At 38.8% G+C, this 24,485-nt stretch overlaps 1 long non-coding RNA gene across 1 annotated transcript; it reads left to right on the top strand.

Annotated features, from left to right (window-relative positions):
* The first annotated feature begins 769 nt into the window (after positions 1-769).
* LOC123365125 lies at positions 770-16,006 on the top strand. Its single transcript, XR_006577437.1, has 3 exons — positions 770-911; positions 1,774-1,860; positions 12,991-16,006. It is a non-coding gene; the product is annotated as an uncharacterized LOC123365125 (long non-coding RNA).
* Positions 16,007-24,485: the final 8,479 nt, after the last annotated feature.

Raw genomic sequence — 24,485 nt, 5'->3', positions numbered from 1 at the left:
AGCCTCTGCCAGTAACTTTTGTTATTAAAAACAACGGCCCCACCGCACCAACAACAGGGTAAACACTGAGCAGAGACCAGGAAAGCAAAACAAAGTATCGAAATAATGAACGTGTGTCTCGGCACTTTCTAGTTTCTGTCCAGCTGCAAACGTGAGCCTGTGCTGCCCAGCGCGCTCTGGACAAGCATTGCTTTGGGTTTGCACTTGGACGGAGCAGATCTAACCCCAGCAGAAAGTACAGCACCACAACACACAGCCCCTGCCCTGCCCCCCTGCAGTTGCAGGAGACGCTGGAGACGCGCTGGCTTGCACTGACACTTGCCACCCAGTCTAGCCAGCCCCATCGGCCACCCAGAGCAGGGGGATATATATGGAGAAGGTAAAACCCTTCATTTGGCCGCACTGGGAGCAGCAAGAACTTTGAAGTGAGGAGGCAGCAAGTTGTGGCAGCACCGACACACACACACGCGCGCAGCAGCTGCTCCCGCTCGCACGGCATCGGCTTTCAACTCCCCTCTGCCTCTCGCCCGCGCCCCTGCCTGTGTCTTCGGCGTGTGTGTGTGCGCGGCGCGTGGAGCTGGGGCGAGAGGCACCTGCTTGGCTCGCGCCGCCGCCGCCGCCGCGCCGGCTGCTCAGGCTCAGGCTCCAGCTCCTGCCCCCGGCTGCGGGCTCCAGCCTCCTGCTCGCTGCTGCTGCTGCCGCCGCCGCCGCCGTGCGAGTGAGTTGGGCTGCTCCAGCGGGGCTAACCCCTTCCCCCTGCCTGCGAGTCAGCCCGGCTACGAATCACGTGTCAGCTGCCTGAGGCAGAGACTAGAGAGGAGGGGAGGGGGGGAAGCGCCTCATTCCTTCTTCCACCGCCATACTGTATTTTATAGTAACTCATTTTTATTCCTCTCTTTTACTCCCGCTCGGTGAGTACCTTTCCGCTGACATTCTTGTCCTCCTTTTTTAGTCCTGTTTTTTTCTTCCTTTTTTATTTTTCTTCTTTTTTTCTTCCTCTTTGATTATTGTTTCAAGGGATTTGATCCTTTTTCTGATGACAAGTTTTTTGTTTTTGTTTTTTGTTTTGTTTTCTTCTTCTTCTTAGCATGCGATGGTTACTAAACTGTGAGCAAAAGGTGCTGCTGGGGCTGGGAGTCACTGGGAATTGAGCAATGCAATAAAATTAAGACTTACCAGTCCAGCAACAACATATATAAATTTACTATCTCTAGATCTAGATATGCAACTGGTTTTGTTATGGCACGAGAAAAGAAAGCAATGTGAAATATGCGTTTTTTAAAAGATGAGGAAAAAGGCATGTTTCTAACTCTTTTGCAGAGGATTTTTCCAGATGTTGTTTTGATGTTTTTTTTTAATTTTTATTTTTTTGGTATATAGATGTGAATTGCAAATGCATTTTACAGCAGTGTTTACAAAGAGTTTGTGATCTTGCAATACTGGTGCAGGCCACTGAGCAAGATGTTAATTTTATTATTTTTGGTTGTTGTTTCCTTTTTTAACAATCGGTGCAATCAGCAGTTTTTTCTTCTTTTTCTTTGATGCCCGTTTATAACGTGAAACTTTTCTTGCAGCTTGTTAGAGTTGATCATTTTTAAATACTTTTTTCTCCTTAAAAAAAAAGCCAAAAAAAAATCCAGAGCAATGATCGTTACTTTTGCACATTTGACTTTTTTATTCTTTTACCGAGATAATTTTATTATGATGATTATCAGGATGATGATGATAGATATGCACATATATACAAATAAATACATTTTAAAATGATGGCAGTGGAAGGTTTTCCTGGAGAATGAAGTGCGGTTTGGTTTCCTTGTCAACGGAAGATGAAGTGAACAACTGAACATCTCCCCAGTGCAGGTACTTCATCTCCTTGTAGGCGTTTCCACTCTTTGTAAATTACGTTACGAGAATAATCATAATTATTATTAATAAAAATATCTCAATCCGTAGCTAAATATATGTCCTCAATGAAATGAAGACGAAACTAAATTATCTGCCTCTTGATCGCTCGGATGTGTCCAAAACACTGCGCTAATTGAGCCCAAGTCGGTTAAGATGCGTGTGATAGTTTATGTACAGTACTATCCTAGACATGCGGGTAGCCAGCTGACAAACCTGAATGGAACCGTGAGATGCAAGTTATGAGCAGGGACGCTTCTAGGGCTTAAAAATAACGGGACTGGATTGTGAGTAAGAAGGGGTTTGTGTGTGTGTGTGTTTAAAAAATGCCCACTAGAAAATCTTAGGTGGCTGTGAGAGAAACAGTAGCAGCAATCCCTCAGAGGGGCTGGCTCACTGCCATATGAGCTTGACACATATTCCAAATCCATAAGGATAACAAACCCCCTTATTTCCAATTCCTGCCATTCAATTAACAAGGAATAATCAAGGCAGCAAGCAGGGCGTCTCTGTCATGTTTAGCTCATTGTTGAATAATTATGAGCAGATGCATATTTTGAGGTGTTTCCTTTTGTTTTGGTGATTATTAATGTCACTGTCTGCCAGGGAATAGGAAACAGTTACTTTCCGTGACGGTCACTGAGAGTTCAAAATTAGGGAAGCAACTGTTACTTTGCTTTAACAGCACCTAAACTGTTCCTGATTTAGAGACAGGATATTGGTGCACTGAAATATGATTTTGAAAGATTTTTCCAACTGGGAGTTTTTCCAGAAAGAATAGAGCTGAGTATTTTATCAAAGTTGAGATGCTGAATACTTGGATCTGCAGTGGTCTGGATGGTTTGCTTTATTGTGATGGTGCTGTTTAGTGTATTCTCTATGAAAAGATTTCAGGTATTTATAACTTGGGTCATAAAAATTTGCTCTGCATTTAATCATTGTCTTTTAGGGAATCCTTTTTTTCTTTCCAGCTGTAAAGAGAAACTTTTTGTTTATTTTTCATTAATAGGAATACAAATGCATTTGGAAGTTAGAAACTTCAGACACATATATATTCTTGGAACTCACAAATACTTTTCTCTTTTAAACTGAAAAGTTTTTATCGAAAGTCTGTAATGTGCACTCATTCTGTTGGATATGTTGTGAAACTAAACCCAATACATGTTAGTTATCTGGCATGGGAAAATAACTATTATACATGGCTGGTGGGTTTTTACAACAACAACGTGATTAGAAAAAAAAAACAAAAACCCTAACACATAGATTTAATTTGCAATTGGGTCAATAATCCATCTTTCAAAAAGTCACTATCTAGATATTTACATGATAGATTATAATACTTTCTTTGGAGTAGTTACAATCCACTGGATCAATATTCCACATTTTAAGAAGTCCCAGACCTCTGCTTTCATTTATTCTTGGAAGGGTTAGATTTTTATCAGTAACTTGGTAAATGTCTATTTCACCATACACACAAACTGATGAAAAAATATTTCCATTGATGGTAATCTAAATCTGTAGATATGTAATGTAAGAAAAATACTGCTTGAGAAATTTTTAGAGTTTGATTTAAGGATATTCACTTTGTATATTTTGAAATGCGATTTTGACAATTTGTGTTTTAATAGTTATAAAGCTTTAACTTTATTGTCATTATTATTGCCTGAGCTCTCCATTGTTTGGCCCTCCCACAATTTCCTGCAACTGTAAAAATTTAATCAATACAAATGTAAAAATTCTAAAAGTAAATAATGATATTATTTGTTGGAGTTATATTAAAATTGAATTCTGCTAAGCCTATTTATATTTCCATAATTCAGATTGAAAAAAATCTGTGAGTACAAAATAGTGATCAGCACGCTATGCACTACTTTCCCGCCTAGTTTTAAATTATATTTTTTTTCAGTTTTTTGTAAAGTTGAGGGGAATGGACAATAAACCCAGAATTCTTAGTATTGGTAAGGTGTTTAAACAAATAAATCAGGCAAGTAATTTATGGACCAACATTCCTTTGGCCCATAACTTGTTTGTTTTTCTGGGTAGGTGTGAGATATCAGTAATTTGTACAGATAGTTGCTGACTATGAGTAAAATCCTGGTCACTTAATCCTTCCTTGAAATCCATGATAAAAATTTTTAGAAGTGCACTATTATGGACGCCCAAGTGGAGTGTACAGAATACCCATTGCATGTGCACAAGTCTGGAACTGATGTGCACACATACCTTTCATGTGCACAAGTTGAGGTTGTATTGAATATTTTGCATGAACAACTTGTGTATGCACAAAACAGCATATGCACTTTTAATAACAGGGGCCAAGGAGCTTACTGTTGTAAGGAGAACAGTGTTTGGCTCTGTATAGGCTGCAACATCTATGCACAGTACAACTTAATTGAGAATGCTGTATCAAGCTCAACTTGAAATTTCCATGCTTCTGATGCTTTATGTCATAGTTTAATGTTATTGAAAACAGGATTTTGTGTGTTAATTTGCATTCATGTTTGGAAAGCCACCAATATAAATACTGTACAAGACTAGTAATTGTTCAGTTATTTTCAAGATATCAAATTTTATAAATAATAAACTAGAAAAATTTAAAAATGGACATCTGATTAACTGTGTTATTACCTTTGCCATAACATTTGCTGCATTCCCTATGTTTATAATGGGAAATACTGCTACTAATATAGTAATTTTAACTTCTGCAAGTGGTACATGTCCAGGCTTGAATATTATCTACTTTATATTTTAAATCTCTCCTCTGATATTTAAAGGGAGGTGAGAGAGTTAATCTGCTTTTACAGAAATTTGTAAACTGAAAACATTGGAAAGCAATTGTTGTTTTGTTTTTCACCCAAATAATAAATTTTCAGTATCTACTGAATGAAAATCTGACTAGTGAACAGCCTGACTTTACAGGGTTCTGGTTGCCCTCAACATCTGATGAGCACTGCATTAGAAATAAGCAATACACAGGATATTACCCATTCCAGGGCTGGATAATAGAAGCAAATAATGGATGATAGAAGCAAATAATCCTTTCCCCATATCCCAACACTGGAGACATTTTTTCACACAACTCGTTTATTTCCAGTAGCTACGAGTTTTCCATTCTCCCTTTTTTTCTATTCATACAACTAAGGCCCTTTGGATAATGTATTGACCAGTATGCATTACCATAATAGTGTCCTTCTGTTTAGCATGAAAATGGAAGTTACTTTTTAAAACAATGTTTCTAATCACAGTTTCTTCTCAAGATACTTATTTCCTAGATTCTGTTCTTAGTCATTGTCCTAAAAAGCAGTGCTTCCTATCAGCCATTAAGAGGCTAGTTCTGTCTTATAGAATTTTTTTTTCCCATTTAACTCAGGCCAACCATCAAAAAGTTCACAAGATAAACAACATAACACTATGTAAAAACTTTGCAAGATATTTAAGGGCTTGATTCTGCCCCCATATATGCATGTATAATTCCCATTGACTTCATTCGCACCTGCCCAAGGACATAGATGAGTCCTTCTTATTTTTAATTACAGTTTGATTTTTTGAACCCAGATTGAAAGTGGCCTGTTTGCTAATGAAAAACAGTCATCTGTGTCTTTGTGAATGTGGGTACCCAATGGAATACATTGTAACGCAGTGGATAGCCTTCTTCAACATAAGTCTATCATAAGAAAACAAAATAATATCTAAATAAATGGATATAAATATTATGACACCAATTTGTTTATCTGCTGAAATTATTTTATGATTTTTGAACAATCACTCTATTTAGCTAGTTTCCAAATTATTCCTTTAGGCTCCAACATTGTAGGTGACATAAATAGCTTGCCTTTCCAAGCAATGTCCAGAGCTAGATTCAGAAATGCCAACTCTAACCCTTAAAAATACTTTTCAGAATGTATTCATGGAGGCAAGTGTTTATTTCTCTATAAATGTCCTTGTTGATGAGGCAGAGCAAAATAGGCTCAGTTTTCCTTTAAGAAAGTCCAACTCTGAAGAACTGAGCATGAAAAGACTTATGGCAGAAGTAGCATTCACAACAGGAACATGTTAAAATCAGTGAGAACTTGAAAAAGAGCACAAATAGATGAGAAAGAAAGGGAAGGAGCGAGGATGTTGAATAGCGGAAAAAAAGCAAGGAAAGTTTGGAGACAGCTATTTTATAGACCATAACTTTTTGGTTATGGTCTATAAAATATAAAATAAATATAAAAACTCAATAGAGTGTGTAAGAGATATCTTAAATAAAGAATGACCATGCCTTTTTATTGCTTATTGTAGCTGTAAACAACTAATTATTCAGAACTCTGTAGCCCTAATCCTGCAAATACACTGGAAGTAAATAGTACAGGGGTGAGTAGCCAGTTGCACTACTTGTGTGCATGAAGTTATTCACCCGTGTGAATGTTTGCAAGATTAGGATCCAGAAAAAAGAACACTGCACGTTAGAGGTGATGTAAAACTCAGCATTATAGTATGAGAAGGTAGTCAGCTGTATAGATTTGTTAGGTCACAGATATAGACTCAAAGTATTGTTGCTCAATTTGTGGTTTTTGCTTTGTTTTGATTTTTGCTTTGAGTGATCACTGATGCTACTTGTTCTTTTGTTGAACACTGCATACATTGAGTTATTTTCCAACTGATATGCTGTGCAGTAACATTTAAACAAATCTCATCATTTGTTAGTCAAAAAAAGGTCGAGGTAGTATTTCAAACTCCTCCACCTCTTAGTTGATCTTTCTTATGCAGCTGAATAGATTGCATCATTTTTACTCACAATTATTTTCTTGTCATTTAGAAATGTAGTTTTAATTTCAATAATTAATTTAATCTTTTAGAAGCACTTGGACTTTGATTTTGGATCACTTTTCTGGGAAGCATTATTTTTGCACAATTGAGTGTGATTTTCTGACTCAATGAGTCATGCACCAGCAATTAAAACAAATAATCAAATTGCCCTTTCAAATTACTAAGCAAATTTCAAGTTGCTAGGCACTAATACAATTAATTTGTTTTATCACTGTAAAAGCATGGAATGTATTTAAAATAGATGTATATAATTACAGGTAATTTCGGCCTGATACAGTTAGTAAAATATTTAACTAATCAATTAACCCTTAGTTCTTACATAGTTATTATACCAACATTTTTCTTTTTACAGGAATAGTATCTGTATGGTTACCCACTCCCAGTTCACACACTCCACTGTGAAAAGCTGATTGATGGCTAAAGTTAAGTAGAAAACTCTGCAACCTTTAGTGCACGTGGTTTCCACTGGTTGGAGAGTTTTGTACAGATTGCAGCAGGGACAGGGGCTGAGGTCTCCAACCTTGGGATATACTAAAATCTGTGTGGGTTATATTATAGATCTCAAGATTTCCACTGAGGATCAGGTTATTCAGCCAGAAAGCCATACCCTCTATGGTATTCTCTATCTGTCAAACTTTCATTTTACATCAATCTCTATGGATGATATTGTAGCCCCTTGGTCCTCCCTGTTATCAGACTCTTTTTAGAGCCATTCTGCCATGTCAATGTCTAGCACAAGGGGACCTGCCCTGTTTGAGATTTCTAGGGGCTGCTGTGCTATAAATAATAATATGGCCACAAATCTAGCCTCTGAAGCATTTAAAGGGGCAGAGGTGGAACCCATGGAAATTAATTCTGACAGAGACCTCTTCATGAGGATGATACTAGATAAAATGGTGTTGTTCGGGCTCTTTTCTCTCACTGCCCAGTCATGACCCTTTTACCCAAAATCTGTGGAGTCCTGGTTCAATGAGGTTTGCATAGAGGGACTTTACCAAATGATGGGAGAACTGATGTCATTACCTCCAATTATTGCTACCTCCATTAAATTGTACTCTAGTGAATCCATGCAGCAATATGAGCACAGGAGATACTTTGCTTCAGCAAGAATGAGGTCCTCAGGGAAAAAAATGGTCACAGCCTCTTGACAAACCACAGATTATAAAGGCAGTACAGAACATACCTGCCGATCAAGAAGCAACATGGATCTAACAGAACCTTGATACTATTAACCAGTTTGGTGAAAAGCAGGCCCCAGGCTTCTGGAGGTATGCCTACACTACACCTGGGAGCAAACCTCCACACACAATCACACTAGCAGGGCTTGAGCTACCATGCTAAAAGTAGTGGTATGGGCATTGTGGCTTTGGCTCCCAAGCCTTGGGTATCAGGTGGGCTTGAGAGCACAAACTCCATACCATTATTTTTAGCATGTTAACTCGAGCCCTACTAGCACAAGCCTGTCTCCTTTGGCTGGGAGGCTCGCTCCCAGTTTCCGTGTAAACATACGCTGAATGTTTCTGTGACCAAGAAATATTCCTGCAATCTTAATTTGGTTGAATCGCATTCCATTTTATTTCCTCTAGATCATTATTGTGATTGGACACTGTGTCTGTGTAGTGTAAGGTCAAGAAAAAGGAGATAATAGGCCAAAGTGGAATATTAGTGGGATTTTTACATGATTATAACAAGTCTGAATTTGGTCTGTAGAGCAGCATATTATATTGACACTCAAAGCCAAAAATGTCTCGCTCTCAGCTAAGAGCTTCACATAGCTATTCAGTGGCTGACATGTCAAGTGAAACAGAGAACTTGTAAACTGAAAATGGTGGTATTATGTTTTGAGGACATCCTGTGTACATGGTAGTTTTTATTTTGCTTTCAAGTGTTTTGGATTTATAAATCCAATCTTGTGGAAGCTATTTGGATTTGTTTTAGCTGTGCTGTTTGATATTAGAGTTGTTTAGTATTTAAAATACTAAAATGTTTGCATCATATTAAGCATTCATTTTATCTCAGCAATAGTGATGAATTAAATCTAGGAAAAAGTAATTCATGAGTTTGTCAAAGCTTTTTATAAATACCTGGACAATCACACGAGGCCTCATCCAAAGAGGTGTTGAGCACCTGCCGCTCTCAGTGAACTTTGTGGGAGTTATGGCTATTCAGCACCATGATTCCCATGGTATATAGTAAATGTAGCATCATGTTTCTAATGTTGCCCAGTACCCAGACTGTAAAATAAAAAGCTTCTTATGACAGAAAAGAAGGAAATTCCTGCCTAATTATAATACTGAAAGAGCCTTCTTACTTAAATATTTGAAAGGATGGAAGCTGTTTAACATTGAAAAAATGCTCTGTGCAAATAGTCACTGTACATGCTGTATAATACTATGTGGTTACCATGTAGGTACAATTAAAAACAAAACACTTACGTTCAGGTGCCTATGAAAGGGCTTGATTATATCACATTGTAAGTGTCAACCTTTTAGGTCCAATTCTGCTCTTGAAATTCCCATTGGTTTAACTGGGAGTAGGCTTAGACCATAAATTAGGAATGCTCTTAGTGAGGTCAGTTTTTGCTGTTCTCTAAATTGGTTAAATTCAGGTCAGTCTTTTAAAATGCTGGAGTGGGAGAGCGGAATCATTTCCCTCACTATTGATTCTGTTTTCCTTCTGCATGCAAAGCTTCCATTGATTAAAATGGGGGTTCTACGTGGAACAACTGCAAGACTGGCTCCTCCAGATGTATACATGTAAATCTTATGAACAATTAATGAAATTTATACCCTTTGAAAAGAAAATGTACCCTTAAGTTTTGGTGTTACTGTCTCATTTTTGCCATGCGGGATAATTCTTCAATGTAGCAGCTGCTGTTATATATTATTATTGTTATTATTATAACACACAGTGGCCCCTATCATCAGAATTGGTACCCCAGGGTGCTTTACAAATAAATACAAAGATATTGCATGAAATCCTAGCCCTATTTAAGTCAGTGGTGAGGAAACCTGAAAAATGTCCATATAAACTGTATTCACTGAAGCTCTTTGTGATGGTTCCTTGTCCAACTGGCTGGAAGAAAAGGGATTGCTGCTCCTTTAAAGAATCCTCTTACAATTGGATAGTACAGGGGAAGGAGAGGGAAAGTGTACAGCGATGGAGCAAGGAAGAACAGGAAGCAGTTGGAAGAAGGTGGTGGTGCTGGAGTGGGCACTAGCCTTCCTACTGTTTGGAAGAGGTTCTGGTAGTTATACCCATGCAGTCCTGGAAAAGCCCTCTTTTGAAAACTGAAATTTTGACTAAACAAAATCTTTTGCAAAAAAGTATCTTCTTCCTGTGGAAAATTGCAGTTTTTGTCAAAAGATTTTGGCCAAAAACTGAAATGATTTTGGGTTTTGAGTTTTTGGTGAAAATTAAAAAAACTGAATGGAAAATTTTGAGGAAAAAAGGAAATTTCCATGGGAGAGAGGAGAAATCAGACTAGCTCTAGCCAATGGCTAAACTCCCTTTAGTCCCAGTGTAGTCAGGATTTCATTCATTGTTCCTTCCCAGAAGAGCTTATAACCTAAGGCCCTGATATTGCGGTAAGTTCCACCACCCATGAGCCTGCACAAAAATCCATTTACTTCATATAATGGATACAAAGGGTCCACCTGTAGGGAGCTCACAGTGCCTGAGAAAAGAGGCAAAGTACTAAGGGTGTGAGGAGAGGAATATAATCAGATATATACAGTTAGGATATAATGATATACAGTCAAAATTTTTAAAATTAATGAGTAGATAAAGTAAGTGGCAAAAATCCCCCTCACCCCCTTGACTTAGTTATCATTAATTGCTCATTTAAACAAATTCCTAGAATATTATTGACAAATGGTCTTACAAAGTCCATTGGTAAGTGGAGGATTTAGATCAGTATCCAATTGCAGAACTGTAGAGCTTGTCTTCTGTCATGGTACAATGGCCTTGCTATGAATACCACTAACTAGTATAGTATGATGTCATAACCTATTGCAATACAATGTGAATTGAATCCAATTAGAGATAGCGGTGAGATCCCATCAGCAGTAAGATGAACTGTGACGAAAAATAAAGAGCTATTATAGCTCATAGATAATATGGAGTCCTGTTTGATTGCAAGGGTTTGGCTATTGATGTATGAGTGTCTGCAACATTTTTTTGTAAGATTTTAAAAGAGTGATAAAACTATGTAAATAGATTGGGATTGATGTAGAACTTTGTGAATTCCGCAGTGCAAATTCCTGTAAGGTGCCTGAGTTGGCCACACTTTTCAGCTGTCATCACCATTATGTAATTATGTAATTTAAATTATACTGTATAGTCCAAAGTACTATAAGAGGAAACATGAATCAAGCTAGTAAAGTATATAGTTCAGTATGATATGAATAAGAACAAAACATGGTATGTCCTGAGTTAATTCCCAAAATAGCATAGTGTTATTCATATTCTAAAATAAGGCACATCCAGTGTACTATAACAGCCATATTAACATGGTATGCATTAAGTCAGAAATCTGATTGATTAATAAGACTCAAGAGACATAGGTTGGAGCTCACAGTGTAAAACATTCAAATAACCATTTCCTAAGGGCAATAGAGTGTATAGTTACAATATCATGTACGCACTTCACCAGATTAGGAGGCACTTGGCCTTCATATTTATTCTTCACAGTGTATCTATATATCTACCTTAAGGTTTTGTACTGCATATTGAAATTGTAGTATCTGAGCACCTCTTACATAAAATAGCCTGGTAATAATGAATTCCTCCAAGGAATTCATGGAGTCTCTGGCTTGTCTCCCTTTTTTGTATTATGCACCTAAGGCACCATGGCTGGACAGCATGCTAATATATCTATTGCTAACACTTCTAATATCATACATTAGTTACAAACAGAATGTTTGTCATTGGAATATAAGGAGCATGTGGCATAATGCATTTTCAGTATATGAAAGTATACAACTGCTGACTGAGCTACTAGGTCAGAGGTGGGCAAACTATGGCCCACGGGCCACATGCGGCCCACAGGACCGTCCTGCCCGGACCCCGAGCTCCTGGCCCGGGAGGCTCTCCCCTGGCCCCTCCCCTGCTGTCCTCTCTCCCTCTCAGCTCACTCGCTCCACCGCCAGCGCAATGCTCTGGGTGGCCGGGCTGTGAGCTCCTGGGGCAGCACAGCTGCAGAGCCCGGCCTGACCTGGTCTCTGTGCTGCGTGGTGGCAGTGGCGTGGCCTGGCTCCAGCCGGGCAGCACGGCTATAACGCCACCAGGCACCGGTGCTCCAGGCAGTGCGGTAAGGGGGCAGGGAGTAGGGGGTTGAACAGAGGGCAGGGGAGTTCGGGGTGGTGGTCAGAGGGCATGGGTGTGGATGGTGGTCAAGGGGGACAGGAGGATGAATGGAGTAGGGGTACCGGGGGGAGGGCAGTCAGGAAGGAGGTGGGGTTGGATGGGGCGGCAGGGGGCAGTCAGGGGCAGGGGTTCTGGGGGCAATCAGCGGACAGGGAGAAGGGGTGGTTGGATAGGGCAGGAGTCCCGGGGAGGCCGTCAGGAATGAGAAGAGGGGTTGGATGAGGTGGGGGGGTCCAGGGGCGGTCAGGGGACAGGGAGTGGGTGTGTGTGGATGAGGCAGGGGTCCCAGAGGGGCTGTCAGGGAATGGGGGGGTGGTTGGATGGGGCAGAGGTCCCGGGGGAAGAGGCAGATAGGAGGTGGGGGTCCGGCCCCCTCCCCTAACTGGCCCTCCATACAATTTACAAAACCCGATGCAGCCCTCAGACCAAAAAGTTTGCCTGCCCCTGTACTAGGTAATAGTATGACATATGAGCCAAATTCTGCCATCACATGTCATAAGGTCCCCATTCTGCAAGCTGCCTCTGTGTGAGTAGATAATCAGTAGGGCTCCAAGTGGATGCAAGGGTCTGCCTATGCAGAGAAGCTTGCAGAAAATTGTTAATGCTCTGATTCAGGACAGCAATTAGAGCAAAAAGCCTAAGTGCTGTCCTGAAATGGGATATTTTCTTGAATTGGGGCCTAACATAATAAGCAGAAATTTTAAAATGGGTTCAGAAATTCCTGCTACTTGGTCAAAATAATAATGAATCTTGTAACACTAACCGTAACCACAAAGTTACAGCAGGAACTATTTTCACTGCCTAAAAAGTGCCATTTATCAGAAAGGGAAAAATGCATTAAACGTTGTTTTATTTAACTGCATTTCTGAACCCATTTTATCTTTTCTTTGTAATTTTTTTTTATTTCAGACTTGCTGGACCTTCCCTCCTGCTCTGGACCTCTCCCCTGGCGTCGGCACAGCTCAGAAGGATGAAAGAAAAAGAAGCAATAGGAGAGGGATGGAAGAGGGGAGAGGAGTAAAAGGAGGAGGAGGAGGGCAGCAATTGAAATGGAGAAAAATTCAACAGCGGTTCAGTTAAGGCTTAAATAATGAAATGTTTATAAGATCCCCTCCTACTGACCTTTCCTTCTGGGTCATTGCCCGCTCCCTCTCTGTCACCTTAGTTTTCATCAGCACTTCAGCCACAGCAGCCTCGCTTTTAATTTTCGCTTGTTATTATCAACAACAAAACAAACAAATAATCCCAGAATGCAGCACCCTGCTTACAGACCTAATTTCCAGGGTGGTGGGATTTTTATTTTTGTTTTTTAGATGAAATACGGTTACATTGTTAAGTATGCAAGTCAGTAGGAGTACTGGCATGATTAAGGACTATTTCTGTGAGTTACATTGGGACTAGATTTGCAGTTAGGCAGTCCTAACTTGCATCACTGTTGCAATGGCCCCTTATGTGCCATTGCAGGGGTGCAGAACTGCTGGGCTGAAAGGATTCCACAGCCATGCCTCCTCCCATGCTGATGTGCCCCTTCCTCTTCAGGCCCACGCCTATCTGGAATGCCTCCTGCATAGTAGGGCTGCTGCAGGAGGAATCACAATATTAGTAGAGACAGTACTCGGCCTAGAGGACTCCTAAAATGGATATTTCCTGAGTGGGGGGAAAGGGGACTTACATCTGTCCTATCCCTCCTTTGCACCAGACTATCTAGCATAAAGGGGCCATAGGGCAGTCATTGAATGGGTACAAAGGCAACTGACAGTAGCAAGTTTGCAGGCGTAAGCCTTTATACTGGAAGTGGTAAAAAATTCCTGATGTTGTATTTCAAATAAAAATTGAACATGGTTGTAAGTGAAGTTTTTTTGTTTTTCACATCTAGCCCAACAGGTGCTGGTGGAACTGGTCCAGAGCAGAATGGTCAGGTCTGAAAGCCTAAAAGGAATGTTCATGACCTAAGCAAACAATCTTTTTAATAATAATGCGCGAGCACACACACATAGACACACACACACTTGTTAAATAAAAGTTTGAGGGAATAGTAACTTCTTTTGGTGAATTTGTTAAAATATTATTATTTAAATAAACTTTTTCATTTTATATTTTCTCTCCACTTACAATGTAAACATGGACTGTTGTCTCATACATGACTCCATATTTATAATATTTATCAGTAATAAATTCTCCATAGTGTACTGGTCTTAGTGCTGAATTGTTTCCTAAATGGTATGTTATACTACTAAATCTCATCGACAATAATTCAGTATGGTACATAGAATTGGCAAAATCCTACCTGCTTTATACATACAAGTAGTTGTTTTGAAGTCAGTGATCTTATTGAAATCTATGTGACTGCCCGTGTAAGTAAGATAAAGGCAGATTTGATCCATAGGGTCCAATCCAAAGCCCTTTGAAGTTAGTGGGGAAACTCCCATTGACTTCAGTAGGCCTTGGGTCAGGCCCTTAGTCCTGATGCCCCCCTGCAGTTTCAGCAGTGTTGTAGAATAACACATTACAAGTTATCCTATAACTGTGCCTTGTTTTGTAACTTTCAACTTTTATTTCAAAATGCAATGAAATTGCTAAATACAGTAGTTGCCATTTCACTTTAAAATGTAACCTTCATCCATAATCATCAGTTATTTTTATGACCAAATGCTTTGTATAATATTACACTATCTTCAGAGCTGTTGGAAAAGAAGTTTTATAGCTTGGAGGAATGGTATTGGCACCTTGAAGATATGAACTTTTGATTGAAACTTTGAAAGGCCACAACTTCTGACAGGGCAGTGCATTTTTGGGGGTGTTAAATTTATACTTATTTCAAATCAAGTGTTATTATTGCCACTGGAATTTGTAACTGAAACATGTTAGATGGCCTCAAATGTAACTATAACATGTATAAACATTAACAACATTAACATTAACAAACCTGTATCAATAAGCTTGGGCCAAATTATTTTTTTTACCAAGGTGCCTAAAGCCAGGCATCTACTGTAAATCCATAATTAGGCACTTACATAAAATCAGCTCGATTTTCAGAGGTGTTAATCACCCATGGCTCAGACTGACCTCAGTGGGAACTTTCAGAGGTCATCACAGCTAAATAAAATCCAATTATTTATATTTAGATGCTTAAGTGTTGGAGCTAATCAGAAAACATTTTTTCTGAAAACTTTCCATTTTCTCAAAAGTTGAATTTTTCTTACCAGTTCTATTTACTATAGATTAAGATGCCTGACTGTACGAATTCTAGTTTGAAAATGTTTTAATATATTTTTCCTTTAGCAATATACCCTGTCCACTGAGGAGAATTACATTCTTTCAATTGACTTGAATTGGGAGTTAGATTAGACCCAAAAGATCCTAGTGTACTCTGCCTTTGAAACTTATAAAATTGGTAAAATTTCATTTTAGTGCGTATGATTCTTTTGCCATTACATCGACATTAGGGGTCAGATGCTGCTCTCATTTATAGTTGTGCAACACTTTGACATCAATGAATTGACCTCAGTGGGTTTGCACTGAGAACAGAATTTTGCCTGAAGTCATTACCAAGTATGGCTTGCTATCAGTCATTTCTCAATATGGTATTACATACTGTAAATGTCAAAATATAATAAATAAAGAAAATATAATGTCCATTATACCTTCTTAAAACAGTCAGTCTTACCCCAGTGTGGCACACTGTTTTGTTGTAGCACAAAGACAACGTGGTACATGTCTAAATAACAGTATCTAAGCAGATGATGCTATTTCCAGTAAAGTCTATGAGAATTTTGTTATTGATTGCACTGGGAACAAGATCAGGCATCAGTTTTCCAATATGGTAGGATGTGGTTCGAATACAAATATGGTGTAATGTACTACTTCAGTAGAATAGACAATATGATATTGGATGACTCAGTAGTTCCCTAGGTGGAAAAATAGAAATGAGATTTAATTAAAAATATGTACTGCTGTTGCTGCTAGTTAATGATATGGTGCACATTTTGTCCAATATGCTAAAAGTGCGGTATGAGTAGGGTGCTATTTGCTAATCAATAAAACAAAGTAAAGGATGATGGTTCAAGAGTGTTTAGTCTGGTATACTTTAATATTATGAGATCAGTTCTCTGTTAAGTAAGATACATATTGGGACAAAGCATAGAGCTTTACGAAACATTGAGAAATATCTGCTAATATCATAATGATTAACACCATAGAAAGGAATCTACCATACATTAGGGCATGTCTACACTTAACTGTGGCGCAATCGATCCAGCGGGGGTAAATTTATCACGTCTAGTGAAGGTGCGATAAATTGAGCACCGAGCATTCTCCCATCGACTCTGGTACTCCACCGGAACGAGAAGCATAGGCGGAGTCGATGGGAGAGCTTCAGCAGTCAACCTACTTCAGTGAAGACACTATCGTAGTAGTTCTAAGTACATCAACTTCAGCTACATTATTCACGTAGCTGAAGTTGCATAACTCAGATCGACTCTCCCCCACCACCACCACCAATGTAGAACAAGCTTTAGTATGCAGTGAAAAGGGATAACATTTTCAGTTGCTTAGAACTTTGCAAACCTTTAACCATTTGGACTTCCAGATGTCTGGCTCAGACTGAAATGTTTTGGAACATTTCAGCCAAAATGGAAATGGTTAATTTCTAATAATGAGGCTAGTGAAAAATATACATTTTTTCCCATTTTAAAAAAAAATCTGGTGACCTTTTTTTGTATGAGAAATTCTAGCATCTCCATTCTTTGGAGAAAGGACTTGAAATTTGGCAAGGGGATGTCCTTTTCTGACGGGGGGTGTTTTGCTATTCTTATGAAAATTTACCTAAACTTAGCCAAATTACAAGACTTTGAAAAATATCAGTTTTCACGTGCTAAATAGAGACTTGCTAGAGCATCTCAGCTAAAAACAAGGAGGATTCCATTTAACTGAGTAATGTTCCAGCCCACTGGGTCCAGTCAGCAGTAGGAAGCTGCCTCATTTGAATGCAGAGAGGGCAAGAGCCAGACCTCCATTAGTGGGGGTGGGGAGTAGATTGGGATAAAGGTCCTGTGTAGGGAGGACTGGCTGAGACAGAGGGAAACTGATACTGGGAGTTGGTGTTGGGGAGAGTGTGGGGGGGAGACTGGGGCTGGCTAGGCCAAGAGAGTCAGACTTGGAACCAATAGGGCAGATGGGAAGAGTTGGAGGGGAGCAGAGACTGACAAGGATCAATGGTGTGGAGGAAGAATTTGGAGTGTCAGTGAAAGAGACTGGGACAAGAAACTTGCAGAGGAAGGGAATGAAATTGGACAAGGACCCCAAGGAGCTGACTGGGATGAGGAACAGAGGCAGAATGGGGGCAATAACTGGAGGCTGAGAAGAAAGACAGATTTCACAAGAAGCCCAGAAGAGGGGAACTGGGACTGGCTGGACAAGGAGCCTGGAACTGGGGTAAGAAGACTGAGGAGTGGAGAGTGGGACTGGCTAGGTTAGGAGACTAGGACTGGGATGAGGAGCCGTGGTGAGGGAGAGACAGGACTGAGACAGGGTCAAGTTGGAGAGGACAGGGCAGAAAAGATCAAGCTTGGGGGGAACAGGCAGAAGAGTCTGTGACCACTAAAACACATTTCCCTCCAGAACCTGGAATGAGAGCTAGGATTCCTGCATCTCTCATGTGATCATGTAAATAAAGACTATTGTAATGCATATGCACAAGGAGAGCAATTAAGGTTACACTGGCATTTGATAACTTTTGAGTGCTTGACTTTGCAATCTTAATAATGTCCTTTTAACATATTTCTGCATATGATATATAAATCATATATGTAGCTATATTGACCATATACACTGCAAACTTTACAACAAGCTGTGAGATATATATAATCAAACACTATAAAATTGGATTTATTTATAAACTGTTATGGAATGCTCTACTGTAGGTTTTGAGTTCCTAACAAACAGTAGTCACAATCCCTCTGGGAGGTAGAGAGTGTTATCATCTGCATTTAACAGAGAGAAAAACGAGGAACAAAAGATTAACATATGACTTGTCCAATGACTAGTCCCACTGAAGTCAATAGGAGTTTTACCCCTGACGTCAGTGGGGCCACAATTTCACACAGGGAGTCTACAGCACTAGGCTATCTCTATTTTCTGGGTGAATTTGTACTCCGTGCTATACCCCTGATTTCAATGAGATTACATGGTATAAATTGGGATAAAAGAGCATAGAATTTTTCTCTTTGAAAAATATAACTTTTTTATGAATATAATAAAATTTATGATTATCTAAAATATTAGGAAAATGTACTAAATCCTATAAAATATGAGTTGACAGGAGGATAGATCTGTTTTTGGTATGTCACATCAGATAATTTCTAAGATTATGAACATTTACTCTATTATTTACCTTGCCACTTTTCAGAGAAATATTATGAACCTGAAGTTATAAAGTCTTTGTGAAAAGCAATTAGTAAGCATGTGCAACAGCTACTTTTCAAAGTTAAATTTATTAATTTCAGTAGCAAACTGTAAATCAGAGGTTCTCAAACATGAAGATGCAATTAGTAAGCATGTGCAACAGCTACTTTTCAAAGTTAAATTTATTAATTTCAGTAGCAAACTGTAAATCAGAGGTTCTCAAACATGAAGATGCATGTAAATCAGAGGTTCTCAAACATGAAGATGCATCCCCTTGGCATGCATCCCCTTGGCATGGAATGTATTCAGGGGGTGGGGAGGGAGCATGAGAAGCTTTAGGGGGGAAAACTTACTGTGCACATTTGGAGCTGGGTGGCTGGAGAGCAGTGGCTGCTGGCCAGGCACTAAGGATGATATGGCACTGCCACCCATACTTCTGAGGTGGAGGCGATATTTTCAGTGGTGGGTACCCGGCCAGCAACCATTCCTCTCCACTTTGCCTTCAGAACTGGGTGGCTGGAGAGGGGCAGGTGTTGGCTAAGTGTCAATAGACGGGCGTAAACTACTACAGACGCAAAGAAGGGGAGTGGATCAAATAAGTTTGAGAACCACTTTTATAGGCCATTCACTGGCCAAATTTTATTATATAGATCACAGACATGTGAGTTCCAGTATAAGGGAACGATCCACTATAGGGTAGGAAGATAATGCAGTGTTGCCAACTCTTGCAATTTTTTCATGAGTCTCAAAGTATTTGATGTTTTACTGGAAGCCTGGAGCCAGGTATCATGCAAAAATCCCACTGGAGTGCGGTCTGAGTATGGAGTGCAGAATTGGACTCTTCTGTTGTGCAATACAATAATTACGAATGGTCAAATTGTTTTTGTTTGTAATTGCAAAATATGCAAAGAAAATTTTAAGACTGCTTGATTTTGGTGTTGACAATATTACTTTAAACATTGAAGACAAATTCACGGAAGGAGAAAAATGCAGTATTAATGGTAAACTCTTGAGGCATTATCTAGGTACTTTAAGGTGGGCTGAATGTGAAGTATTATGTTTCTTAACTATATGAAATTTGAATATATAATAGTAAGTTTCCTAACATTCTCAAGGTTGTTACAGATCCTTAATGTTATTTTTACATGAAATTTTATGAAATAAACCACTTGCCATTTTAAAATACAATTCCTTATGTATTCCATAATTATTGTAAATATTACCTTAAATGTATTTCCATATGTGAAAAGACATCTTTATATCACATGATTATATCATAAAAAGGTAAAGTCATTGGGAGGCAGCATGAGTTAGTGGATAGAGTAGACAATTCGAAGCCAGGAATGCCTGTGTTTTAATACTGACTTTATTTCTTGGATCACTGCATGAATTTGGAAGTACCTTAACTGCTCTGTGCCTCAGTCTCCCCATTTGTTAATAGAGGCAATATATTTTTGCCGTACCTCACAAGTGGGCAGACATGAGTCAATCTTTGGACAGCACTGTAGCACTTTAAAATACAAAATATACATATAAATCATTATATGATTACAGTTAATAATATAATAATATAATTTAGTTGTATACTTGTTTCGTTAAACACTCAACATTCACCTGCTACGGTATCTTAGCCTGTACTTAGAGTAGAATATGCCATGATACTGTACTAGCTGTAGAGTAGCAAATGCTAAGTTTGTATAGGTGCCTACCGTGCACAGCCCCTTTCATCTAAGAATTCCAAAGCCTTTGCAAACATTAATTAAGCTTCATGACACCACAGGCTTTTAAATATCAACTATTATTTTTATTTATTTATATTGCAGTAGCACCTAGGAGCCCCAGTCATGGATCAGAGCTCCACTGTGCTAGGCGCCATACAAATATGTAACAGAACAGCTTCAAAGAGCTTACAGTCTACTATAAGTGTTACGAAGTCTTGAGTATCATATAGTCACGTGATGTAATGATGACTATTTCTTTAATGGTTACTTATATGCACAAATGTATTTCTTGTGCAATTGCCTATTTTGCATGCAAAAATGCAGGTATTGTATACATGGTCACCTCTGTGCATGCACATGTGCACAGTTTTTGTAGGTGCAATTATGACAAAAATGGGTTCTGTAATTTTCACTCTTTTAAGACTTCCTATGAAATCTCATGGTCATGGCCTTCTTAATGAACATTTATTATATCCTTATTTTGGTAAAGTGCCACCTGAGGCACATTGCACCTACCCTAAGAAGATTTGCATGAGTGAGGAGAGTCCTATTTGCCTCTATCTCCCTGTCAATAATATGCGATGTAGAGCAAAGTATCTGATAATTCTATAACAATGTATCTGTCCCCGGGTAACAAACATCAGGAAAAGACCTGTATCTCGGCAGGAGAAGAACCCTTCTCTATTTTTTTGAGTTCTTGAAAAAATCTTAAGCATGTAAGTTCTTGCTAAGTCAGGTCATGATAGCAAGTTGCTATGCTGTATATGAAAGTGGTGCTGGACAGACTCAGAAATTCTGAGAGGCATCTAAAAATGATATTCTACTGCTACCAAATAGAAATAATGTTACCCAAGTTATTGAGATTAGTGTCAAGTGTCAGAGTCTCCAATAATTTTCTGCAGTCCAAAAATCACTGAGATTTGAATCAAAGCCAAATTCAATTAAAAAACTCCGAGAGGATTTTTATAAAAAATGTTTCTAGGGCTTAAATGTGAAGATTCAACTCAAAATATAATTTTACAGCCAAATAGTAAACTTTTAATAACAATGTTGAGAAACCATTGTATGTGGAGATATGAACAACACCAAAGTAATAATGAAAAAATCTGTAAACATGCTACTGCGTTCTCTAATACCTTTGAGCTCAGTTCAACCTTTAAAAAAGTGGCTTCTTTATTAATAGAATAAAAACACCAGATTTCAAAGCAGATGGAACAGAAACAGACATCAAAGACAAGTTAACAAATCGTGAAATTACCAGAGTGAAGTCTGCATAAAAATCATACAGAAATTTTGTAGGTAAAGGTTTAAGTAGCATGTAACTAATTTAGATTTTTAAATAATGAGCTCATTTTCAGTGGAAGTAGTTATACATACAGTAATAGAACAGCTAGCAGAAGCTACCGGAGGAGCTAAGAAATATAAGTAAAGATTTTGTCATCCTGGATGGGCTAAAATCGTCATTAGTCAGCAGCAAATGTTGTGGCTTTCAGAGACAAATATAAAAGGAAAATTATACGTACCCAAATTTCAGTTGATATGTGTACTGTACCTGTAATAAATAGCTTGTGCTTGAGAATAAAGCACAGACATTTGTTACATAGATGTTCTTGTGAAATATGAATTCACAGAAGGGCATTATGTAAGTTTTATGTCTGGCTTAAAAATATCTTTCATTTATATACTGTATCTACTTTCCCTCTAAAGGATCCCAAAGTGCTTTGGAATCCTATATATAGCACTACAGCACTCCTTACAATATATAAGGCTTGCATACATAGGGTGTGCTATAGTGATACCTATAGATAAGACTGCATAACAGTTTGCATTGTTCCCCAGTGTTCATAATGTGAATAGGGATGTAAAAGTTTATCCAATTAACCGATAAGCTTGAATGCTTAATGCTTTCAGTTAACGGTTAAACTCCACTGCCACCCTGTGTGCCCAGGGTCCCGGCTGCTGCCCAGCATGCGCGGGGCCCTGTCTGCTGCTCTACATGCCTGGGGTCCTGACTGCTGCCCCGTGCAATTTCCTGTTTATGCATGACTTTAGCTGCATAGTGAAGTCCAGTCAAGCTGCAAATTGATCAGGATAGCTGGGAATATAATGAGAACTCCTTAAGATCTCATAAATTGGAAAGAGAGTGGAGAACGGTTCCTACAGATTTTGTAAGGTGTAATGAAGGGAGCCTTGTGCCTGCGTACCTTAGAAACTCTGCTGTTGGGAAGACACAAAAATACTATCCTCACTGTGAACTAATTTCTGTTCCTAGATGTGGAGATCTCTCCTGCAAACCTCCTAAAATGCACAGGAGAGATGCTCCCTGCTGCAGATTTTTTAAGATGTAACTGTAGTAAGCATGTGTCATATTTGATCACATAATTAAAGATCACACAAATCACCACTCTTTCTAGGATGGAACATGGTTACTATTTAGCAGATCAGAGAACTACACAACACTTGAGGGAAAGAAGTGAAGAATAACTATCCACCTGAATAATATCAGTGGTTTTAAAACTCCTCTGAAAGTTAGTTTCTCCAACAATAATGTGCTCTCTAACTTTGTATTGAAGAATGGCTTGAACTGCTGGTGAGATCTTTTGAGATTATTGTAAGAATTGGCTGGTATGTATAGCCACCTGGCAACCTACACTTCTATGCAAATTTGTTTGGCAGGAATAGTTAGTATTTCCCAGAATCCAGACTGCATTTTAAAATAAAGCCATGCTGCAAAATAAATCAAACCAAAATGTTGTATTAGCTATTATTCAAGAGGAGCAATAATAAAATAAAAATAATGATGCCTTCACTGAACTTTTTACTAATGTGAAAAGCTTGTGTGATCGTGTGCTAAATCCCCTCACAAGATTTCTCTCCTGTCTTATTGTTGAAACCCAAACATACATTTGAATAGTTTGGATCATAGAGATGTTGTGTATATATAATAGGATGGAAAAGTCACTGAAAGAATGCTTTAAAAATTAAGCTATTGTGAAGTGCAATAAAGTTATTTTTACCCTTTTGAACCAAGCAATTAGCCAATATTTGGAGTCTTGCAGGTTGTTTCTGTTAGGAGGAGAAATTGATGATGGAGTCAGGTATTGTATTGATGCAATCCTAATTATTTACAAAGAGCTCACACAAAGTCTTGTTTCCCTGAACGCAGTAGAAATCAAACAATGGGAGATAGTTTCTTTGTTCACAGTTCTAAGCTTCTTTTCAGCCAGCACTCTGCCCAAAAGCTTTTTCTCTTAGCTTTTTTCTCAGGATCAAACTGCTGGTTGTCCCTGGGGCTTCCTTTCTGCTTTCTTTGTCTGCTTCCTGGTGTTTCTGCTGCTTCTCTGCCACCCACGCACAGCTCCCTCAAACAATGCCTAGCCCACTGTGTTTGCATTCAAGCCCACATAGTTCAGATTTTTGACCAGCCTTGCACATGGCCTGTGCTTTGGATGGTGACTCCTATTGTTTCAGCTATTTTACTCCAGAAAAGAGCTTAACTGTTTTTTTTCTATTTATCCTGAATAAAGGGAAATGTTACACTCACCCACCACCCATGAGGTTTTCTCCAACTGCCAGCATAGCATTGTAATTCATGTGAGAAACAGTGCTGTGATATATAGATATATAGATAGATATAGATATATCTATATATATATATATATAGAGAGAGAGAGAGAGAGAGAGAGAGAGAGAGAGAGATATAGATATATATATTAGTTACAACTCCCCCCACCCACCCATGCTGGGCACAGGTGCTGATAGATATCCTAAGGTAGCAAGCCTGCACCTATTCCTCCACAGGCTGGGCATTTGCCCCTTTTGCTTATGTGGGTCCAAAAACTTCAGCTTGCTCAGGACTATTAATTTATTTTTTTTAAAAATATTAAAGATACAGAAAAGAAAGAAAAAGAGTGAAAGCATTTGAAATATAAAGTATAAAGTAAGATTTTAGTTTTAACAACATTTTTGTTTTATTCCCTTTAGATGGAGAAAGTTTTAGAAAGAAAAAAAAACCTTGTCTGAGATTCTCTTAGATTTTATCAAAGATGGTAATAACTGTCCTTTGGGGTAAAATGAGAAGTTAGTTGAGATGACCTGGAGCTGTGGTTGTTGCTGGTGTTGTTAATATCTGATCCCATTTTATCTCACACGGTATTTGTGATTCAGATGGAGCTGGTAGAGGTTGGTTCCCTTTCTGGTCTGATTAGGACATTTCTCAGAATTAGGCTGACGAAGGCCCTGGGGTCCCAGGAAATGGTAGGAATGGCAGCCATTATGATG

Source organism: Mauremys mutica, chromosome 2, assembly GCF_020497125.1.
Source record: "Mauremys mutica isolate MM-2020 ecotype Southern chromosome 2, ASM2049712v1, whole genome shotgun sequence".
NCBI lineage: Eukaryota > Metazoa > Chordata > Testudines > Geoemydidae > Mauremys > Mauremys mutica.
This window is presented reverse-complemented; position numbering and strand designations above follow the sequence as displayed.